At 40.7% G+C, this 7,974-nt stretch overlaps 1 long non-coding RNA gene across 3 annotated transcripts; it reads left to right on the top strand.

The window, feature by feature from the left end:
- Positions 1-553: 553 nt before the first annotated feature.
- On the top strand, positions 554-4,621 carry LOC118946634. Of its 3 annotated transcripts, XR_005041510.1 has the most exons (4): positions 554-976; positions 1,298-1,501; positions 2,700-2,803; positions 4,058-4,621. It is a non-coding gene; the product is annotated as an uncharacterized LOC118946634 (long non-coding RNA). The 3 variants fall into 3 exon arrangements; XR_005041498.1 differs by lacking the exon at positions 4,058-4,621 and having other exon boundaries at positions 560-976; positions 2,700-4,048; XR_005041504.1 differs by lacking the exon at positions 2,700-2,803 and having other exon boundaries at positions 561-976.
- The last annotated feature ends 3,353 nt before the right edge of the window (positions 4,622-7,974 follow it).

Here is a 7,974-nt window from a genome sequence, read left to right as displayed (position 1 = left end):
ATGGACAAGTGTAGTGTTTGTAACACAAGATGGAGGAGAGCTTGTCTCTTGATCACATTTATTTTGGGAGATTGTAAAATATTACCTTTTCGTTCAAGACATGATAAATATATTGGTTCTGGTTATAATAAAATATGTTTATTTAAAAAAAAAATAATATTCAACTTGTTTCTCTAACTTTATAGCGAGTCAAGCTAGATTGCACTGCAGAGCAGCTAGCTAAAAGCTAGGCTAGGTTGAAGATACCATTGTAGCTAGTGACCTCCACCTAATAATTATCATCAAAAACAAACGTCATCACAATAAACTTAAACGGGAGGCAACAAATATAATATAATTGGCTTAACAGTCAATGTGTATTATTTAACATTACTATTAAAATTGTACTCGCTTATAGGAATGGGTTATTGTTTATAAATTGCTAGCTATCCCATAAAGCCACCACCGAAAACCACATATTTTCATCTTCCTCTGAAGACGATGCAAAGTTTTTTTTTTTTTTTTTTTAAGTATGCAGCGTCCATCTAACAACGGAGCGGTCAACAGCAAGGGGGCGTTGTGTTTCCAATCTGTTGTGGACATCCATTGAAATGCAGTACATCTGGCGCAATGTAACAGAGTGCTTATGGGTAATGAAAACTTGAGGGGCTTTAGGGTTGTCAGACAATTTTTGGGCCAAACCTAGCTCAAATTCTACACGTTGGAGTAAAACGAGGCTACAGCGTCCATAAGGTAACCATTAAGCCTCGTTCACATTACCCATAAGCACTCCATTACGCTGTGCTGGATGTCATGCATTTCAATGGGGACGTCCACAACGGAGTGGAATTACATCGCCCCACTTGCGGTTGAAGGCACCGTTGCGACATAATTTGACATTTTCCAAACTTTGCCTTGTCTTCAGTCCAGCCAGAGTCCGGAAGTTACCAAACCACAGAACAAGATGAAAATGTGTGGTTTTCATTGATGGATGATGGTAGATCCCGAAATCAGTTAGATAAAGTTATTTTGCAAGCTATTTTTAAGCTAGCTAGCTAACTTGATTCTGTATGGAGCCATAGATAGCTAGCATAATCATTTGAATATTAATCATTCACCTGCGAAGACCTAGCAACTGATATTAATCCCATGGTTTATTGATCACCCAGTTAGATTTGGAGTTTTAGTAGAAACACGACTGAAGTTAGAAAATAATTTGTTTAGCTTTGACATTTGCTGCAAACTGTGAATCTGTACTGCTCTTTGATTAATTAAAAACCATATCTAAATCATTTACAATTGTCTGTCCCCACTCCAGGCTGCAATCCACTCCCAGTTAAGCGGGGTCCGGTCAGGCCACCTTCAGCTCCAAAATGCCCTGGGGGATGTGATGGACATCCAGAACTTTCTTTCTGGTAGAAGTCAGCAATGACTGGAGGCAAAACATTAACACCATTGAGAACCTGAAGTATGTAAAATATGCTGGGACGCAACATCAGCGGTGGCTCCTCAGAGGAGGAAAGTGAGGACCATTCTCCTCAGTGAATATATGTATGCTAAATATATTCACATCACTAAATAATGAATTAAAACACACTGTTTTGCAATGAAGGTCTACAGTAGCCTCAACAGCACTCTCTGGGGTAGCACAATGGTGTAGCTGGAGAACAGATAGTTTCCGTCCTCCTCTGTGTACATTAACTTCATTACAAAACCTAAGAGGCTCATGGTTGTCACCCCCTTCCATAGACTTAGAGTAATTATGACTGTATTAGAGGGTGATGCCTCTGGAATTTATGCACTGATTGAGTAGGTGAAGTTATGGAGATTGTGCTCTTATTAGAGAAATGGTGAGAGAGACAGTTCCTCAGTTTAGGGTTATTTAATGTTGATTGGAGATTAACAATGTTTGCAATTCTGTGCCATGTCACTCAGCTGTGATTATCCAATGAACTGTCCTTTTATCCATACAAGATGTGGTCTGGAAATAATAATAAACATGAATACAATGACATCAATATACTAATATTTTTCAACTGTGCTGTTTCACAAAAGTTATATTTTACGGACACAGTATATTTTACATTAGTTCTCTTGTTATTTTTAGTACCACCCTTCAGCTCCATGGTTTGACTTTGAACGTTTTTTTTTTGCCTGGTCACCGACAGCTGTTTCTTAAACAGAAGCAAATGGAACTCAACAGGGATGGATCTACCTAAATTTATCCAATAGAAACTCTCGTTTTGGACTAATGATTACACCCTAGAGTAACCAGATGCAGACAACAGTGTGCAAGGCGGTATTGAATGTGTCACTGTCTGTAACCTTGATTACTCAAATGTTTCTCTCGACCTGTGCACCAACGTTGTAAACTTTAATTCGTAGGTTGTAGCAACCTTATGATGGGTATAAGGAAAGTTGTGTATCATATAGTAGCCTAAACCTACCGATGTTACATTAAGCTGGGTGAATGGAATATGAATAACAGTCATCCAATATTCTGTAATAGAAGTAAAGCCAATGCTCATAAAAAAAACGGCACCTACCGCCACTGAACACAGTCAGCTAGCCTCAGCTGTGGAGAACCTGAAGAATATATTTTCAGGTATATTCAGCTGTAACATTACATGTGATTGGGAACTATTACTGTTGGTTTGCATTGCATTTGATGTGACACTACAGTATTTGTGTAGTAATATTTCTCCTACATTCCTGTGCAGTGCCTGAGTTGGTGGCAGGACACTCCATTAATGATAGAGCAAGCCGAGCTGTTGAAGGGCCACCACAAGCTGATGAACCTGGAGTGCTCATGGAATTACTTAATGTACGATCAGTACAGGATGGGCAGCAAGAACACACACAACATGAACCTCAATCCAACAAGATTGTGTCCCTCCACACCTGGGTCCTCAATTAAAGGGAAACTTCACTGCTAGCCACTATCTCCCTACATCATTTTAAGTGATGAGAGGGTGTTCCTGACATAATTATGCAGCATAGAGGTATTTTTGAATATTCGCAACGGTAGAGGTCAACCAATGACGTCATTGTTTGATTGAGCCTGCTGTCTGATCCCAAAATTTACAGAGTCATGCTTTGTAGCAATTATTGTGGCCTTTGTGTTACGCCGATTGTACAATCACACTAGCAGTGAGTAGATATGGTTGTCCTTGTTCAATAGAGCCATTGGCCTTGTCCCAACGATGTTCCTATCTGACACAACATTGCAGGATATCTAGGTTGACTCATGTTCTCTGGCTTTTTTTATGTTCTTTTACATACTAACATAGGGACATACTGCCCTATTAATTTGAGCCGGAATACAGTGAAGAGGAGTTGAGACAGCGAGGACAAGAATTGCGAGGCCAGCAAGCAGCGATGGGGAGCCACGGGCAGACTTTGACTAGTGGTGCCTATGTGGGTGCTGTCCAGCCACGCCGACAGAAGAGAAATGTCTGTGCTGCAACTAATTAGATTGTGGACGGTTCATACTGGAGATGGTCACTGCAGACCCCATGGATTGTGTGTCTGATACAGACCATCAAAGTTTTGACGCACATATGGATAGAAGTGTGCTGGAGACATTTTTCAGAACCTCCAAGATCAAATGGCGGCGGCAGCCTAGACCAGCGGGGTAGTACGTTGTTTTGCTGTTGGTAGCTACTAGCTAGCTAGTAATATAAGCTCTCTTTTCACATGAGGCAGTGTTGTTCAGTACAGTATAATTTTGTGATTGATTCGGCCATAACGGGGCTTGCTAGTACCACTACAAGTTGAACTAGCTAGCTTTGTTTGCTATACCCAAAATGTCCCGTAGCCTAATGTTATCGTTACCTAGCTATTGTAAGCTAGCTATCATAGCTAGCCTCAGTGCATCTTATTAGTAGCAAAAATGGATAAATGTTTTGATGATGATGACGAAGAGTAAAGAAATGACTTTGGCTTTATGACTCATATTGGTCTACCTGTGTGTCTGTGAGATTTGTAATATTCTGCATCATGCTGCTACTGTAGGAATACAGACAGTACACAATGATTGGCCATTAAAGTCTAATAGCGTTTTGTCATTCTCTTACAGACAATACTGCTTGGTGACCTACAGATTATATTTGGAGATGGTTATCGGTGTGGAGAAGCTAGGCACAGAACACTGAATTCCCTGAAAACATTTCCGGCGCCTACTTCAGTCCAAGTCAAGCACTGGTCTAACTGAATGTGGATGTTGTGTTGGCTGAATGTTCCAGGCACACTCCAGAATGTTCTTCTGCTGGTGAACCTTGTCTTGTGTTGTGCAATGGCAGCTGGTCTGGCAGAAGTTCATGAGCTCCATGACCATAGACTCATAGATTTCGGCTCTGGCCAGCCCCATGCAGTCTTTTCCTCTTCCGAGTCATGATGTTGAGCTTGAGTTTTTTCCCGGATTAAAGATTTCATCCAATGGGTCTACAGGATCTGTACTTCTAAAGCAGCAGCACCAGGATTAGTCTGTAGGACATACACTAGTCAGTGATTAGGCAACATTTTACTACTTTGTCCCCATGAATACACACTCTGACAAGGTACTACATCCACTCTTCACCCTTGTGTTAAAGATCATGCATACTAACCTTCACACACAATACCTACTCCCAACAAAAATCAAAAGTAACAGTCAGTATCTGGTGTGGCCACCAGCTGCATTAAGTGCTGCAGTGCATCTACTCCTCATGGACTGCACCAGATTTGCCAGTTCTTGCTGTGAGATGTTACCCCACTCTTCCACCAAGGCACCTGCAAATTCCTGGACATTTCTGGGGGGAATGGTCCTAGCCCTCACCCTCCTATCCAATAGGTCCCAGACGTGCTCAATGGGATTGAGATCCGGGCTCTTCGCGGACCATGGCAGAACACTGACATTCCTGTCTTGCAGGAAATCACGCACAGAACGAGCAGTATGGCTGGTGGCATTGTCGTGCTGGAGGGTCATGTCAGGAGCCTGCGGGAATGGTACCACATGAGGGAGGAAGATGTCTTCCCTGTAACGCACAGCGTTGAGATTGCCTGCAATGACAACAAGTTCAGTCCGATGATGCTGTGACACACCGAGAACTTGCACAATTGGTGGCTGACTAAATACTTTTTTGCCCCACTGTATATAGCAGGGTTTCTAGCGTCACTGCTCTGGCATTTGAAGGTCCTTGGTTCGCGTATCAGAGGGGATATTTTGACCAGTTTTTAACATCCCCCTCCCTTTCCTGACACACACACCGACACACACGCACAGTGTTTGCTTATTTTTCATTAATTAAGTGTCTCTTAAAAGAGCCATTGGGCATCATTGAGTGGCAAGGTACAGGGAGTGTGACGTCTACTAGTACACGTGTCTTGATACTACGGAAGAGAGAACGGTGGAGAGACCAGCTCTCAAACTCTACTCCCTCCTGTTTTAAAATGTATACCGCCATTTATGGACAGCTGTGTACAGTTTTACCAAGAACATTTTTAGATATAGACATATTGTAAATGTGTATTATTGTAGCATCATCTTTATTGCAAAAACGAATACAAATAAACTCAACTTTAAACTACATAGTAATTTGACAGAGGTAATGAACTGTACATTATTCAGCACAGAAATATATAAAACAGGAACATGTCTGAAAAACAAGTGTTTCTGAACTTATGTCAATATTACACAGGCAAGCTAACGGTTATAGAAATCAGGAATGCAGACAAGCTCAATATACCTCTATATCTACTAGAGTGGCAAGGAAAATTATGTGAACCCTTTGGAATTACCTGGATTTCAGCATAAATTGGTCAGCAAATTTGATCTAATCTTCATCTAAGTCACAAAAATAGACAAACATAGCATGCGCCAACTACAAACACACAAATTATTGTATTTTTCGTGTCTATATTGAATACATCATTTAAACATTCACAGTGTAGGTTGGAAAATGTATGTGAACCCCTAGACTCCTATTTGGAATCAGGAGTAAGCTAACCTGGAGTCCAATCAATGAGATGAGATTGGAGATGTTGGTTAGAGCTGCCCTGCCCTATAAAAAACACTCAAAAATTGAGTTTGCTATTCACAAGAAGCATTGCCTGATGTGAACTATGCCTCGAACAAAAGAGATCTCAGAAGACCTAAGATTAAGAATTGTTGACTTGCATAAAGCTGGAAAGGGTTACAAAAATATCTCTAAAAGCTTCGATGTTCATCAGTCCCCGGTAAGACAAATTGTCTATAAGTTCAGCACTGTTGCTACTCTCCTTAGGAGTGGCCGTCCTGCAAAGTTGACTGCAAAAGCACAGCTCAGAATTCTTAATGAGGTTAAGAAGAATCCTAGTGTCAGCTAAATCTTAGAGAAATCTCTGGAACATGCTAACATCTCTGTTGACGAGTCTATGATACGTAAAACACTAAACAAGAATGGTGTTCATGGGAGGACACTACGGAAGAAGCCACTGCTGTCCAAAAAAACATTGCTGCACGTCTGAAGTTTGCAAAAGTGCACCTGGATGTTCCACAGCGCTACTGGAAAAATATTCTGTGGACAGATGAAACTACAGTTGAGTTGTTTGGAAGGAACACACACCACTGTGTATGGAGAAAAAAAGGCACAGCACACCAGCATTAAAACCTAATCCCAACTGTAAAGTATGGTAGAGGGAGCATCATGGTTTGGGGCTGCCTCAGGGCCTGGACAGCTTGCTATCATTGACGGAAAAATGTATTCCCGAGTTTATTGTTGTGTCTGGACTATCATTAAATGTGAAGACTTATTTTATCAAATCAATACTCTGTGTAGTTATTATTACGTTATTAAACAAAACATGTCAACTTTAATTAACTAGGAAGTTGGGGCATCATGCAAAAATGTTTATAGAGTCTCTATTTCCCGAATCAACTCTTATCGATTAGTCTTCTATTAATGTATCATTATTACCCCATCAGTTCTTATTACTGAACACTGCAAATCGTTGGATATCTGCACAAACCCTAGCCTGAATGATGAATCAACGATATACAAATTGGCTTAATTATTTATTTACTAACTAACTAAATAATCACAGAAATACATAACAAATAAACAGTAATGTTGGTTACTAACACAATACATTGATAAGTCCCTAGTGGGCTAAACTGGTATGACGGCTTAGTAGACAAAGGAAATGGGGTGAGGACTGCTCAAGAGCGGGAAACTCATAGCTGATAACTACATTCATAGAAATTGCTAATACTCTACATGATCGACCGTTCATTAAAAAAATAAATTGCAATATACATATTTAGGAGTGCATGTCTTGTTGTCTCTCTCTGTGATAGCCGGTCCGTCTACTGGAGAGTAAATCGACAGGAAGTCTCTGGTTATGTTCCTAATGAATACATCAGGCGTACCCATGGTTGTCGCATAGAATAGATGTTTCAGCGGTTGTCGGTATTATTGTCCTAGGCTTCGTACATTTCTGGCTGCAGACTGGTAGTTCGACGGCCTAGGATTTCTTACTTCTGTAGTGAATCGATAGTCTCAGAGTTTTCCATTTCCAGCTGTGTTGCCAATGCTCCACGCTGTATGGTCTTGTCCTTTGGTAGAGTTGTAGTTCTTAACCATTTCAACATTTTCTGGTCTAATGGCCTATAGAATTGTAGCCATTCCAACGTGGGGACTTCGTCCCGGCATTCCATGACTTAATGTACATTTTGTAGGAAGTGGGTTTTATACTCTGTGGAAATAGGGGGCGATTCCATGACGCCTGATATAATGTCTGGCCTCACGGGGGCGTGGCCACTGACTAGTTAAAACTTTACATCTTAACAAGTATTTTGTTTAGAATGCCAACATCACATTACATCTTCTCACAAATAGTTTTATATTTAGTCATTAATTTTATCCAAACCTGTCAGCTGGGAAATGTACACTTTGAGAGATACAGTTATGTGTGTTTCCTGTCCTTCATGAGATCACCAAATGAAACACACTCATTGTGACTGTCCCTTAAGTGTCC

Source organism: Oncorhynchus mykiss, chromosome 3 (assembly GCF_013265735.2).
Source record: "Oncorhynchus mykiss isolate Arlee chromosome 3, USDA_OmykA_1.1, whole genome shotgun sequence".
NCBI lineage: Eukaryota > Metazoa > Chordata > Actinopteri > Salmoniformes > Salmonidae > Oncorhynchus > Oncorhynchus mykiss.
This window is presented reverse-complemented; position numbering and strand designations above follow the sequence as displayed.